Below are 1,189 nucleotides of genomic sequence, written 5' to 3'. Positions count from 1 at the left end.
AGTCAGAATTACTTTATTTGTTTTCTGTTGACAAGATACATTCCAGTTTGCGCAAATAGTGGTAATATTGATCAGTAGAAAATTGTCTTGTTGAATCCTTTAGTTTCTTTCCAAACATGGTTTCCCCAATGTTAGGTCTTATTTCCTTCTGCCCATTGTTTTTGAACAAAAACGTAGACAACAGCAATTTAGACCCTGACAATACTTCTTACAGAAACAAAGACATTTTACAACAGTGAAAACGAGTACATACTGAATAGAAAGGGGATAAAAGGAAAGGCAGGTGAAACAATCAGTGAACTGAGTTGTTAAATATATTTAACGTGCTTTTCAACTTTCCTTTACAGTACCTGTTGATGATCAATCTTGTGCAAAAATATGAAGCACTTCATGAATTTGTGTGTCATCCTTACGTGGGGCACATGCTAATCTTCACTGTATCATTCCAATTTTATGATATGTGCTGCCAAGTGAGCAGGCTGAGATAGATAGGCTAATGTAACACCCCTGTTTAAGAAGGGAAGGAAGGAGACATAAGATGGGAAATTATACGTCGATTGCCGACTCTTAGTTAGACTTTAGAGTCTGTTATTAAGAATGAGATTGCGGTGTACTTGTAGGTGCTTGGTAAAATCAGGCTAAGTCATCACAGCTTCTTCAAGGGATGACAAGCCTGACAAATCTGTTAGAATTCATTGAGGAGGTAACAAGAAAGTTAGACAAAGGAGAGCCAGTGTATGTGATCTATTTGGATTTACAAATTACTTTTGAAAAGGTGCCACACCAGAAGAAGCTTAATACAATAAGAGCCCATGGTGTTAGTGGCAAGGTACTGACATAAGTAGTGGATTGGCTGACTGGCAGAAGGCAGAAGGCAGAGAGTGGGCATAATGGTATCTTTTTCAGGATCGCAACCAGTGACAAGTGGAGTTCCATAGAGGTCAGCGTTGGGACCACAACTATTAACGATCTGGATGAAGGAATTGAGGGCTTGAATGAAAAATTTGCAAATGATACAAAGATAGTTGGAAGGACAGATGGTGTTGAGGAAGTGGGTGGGCTGCAGAAGAACTTGGATAAACTAGGAGAGTGGGCAATGAAATACCAGATAGAATACAATGTGGGAAAGTATGTGATTATGCATTTTGTAGGAAGAATACAGGCATAGACTATTTTCTAAATGGAAATC

General features: G+C 38.6%; 1 non-coding gene across 1 annotated transcript; it reads right to left on the bottom strand.

Moving 5' to 3' along the window:
- Positions 1-372: 372 nt before the first annotated feature.
- LOC122539723 (U6 spliceosomal RNA) lies at positions 373-478 on the bottom strand. The gene has a single exon (XR_006309163.2). It is a non-coding gene; the product is annotated as a U6 spliceosomal RNA (small nuclear RNA).
- Between the last annotated feature and the right edge of the window lie 711 nt (positions 479-1,189).

The sequence above is a fragment of the Chiloscyllium plagiosum genome, unplaced genomic scaffold (genome assembly GCF_037043375.1).
Source record: "Chiloscyllium plagiosum isolate Xiang-an unplaced genomic scaffold, Cpla_swu_hap1 HiC_scaffold_2, whole genome shotgun sequence".
NCBI lineage: Eukaryota > Metazoa > Chordata > Chondrichthyes > Orectolobiformes > Hemiscylliidae > Chiloscyllium > Chiloscyllium plagiosum.
Note: the sequence above shows the minus strand (reverse complement) of the source record. Positions and strands in the feature narration are given on the sequence as shown.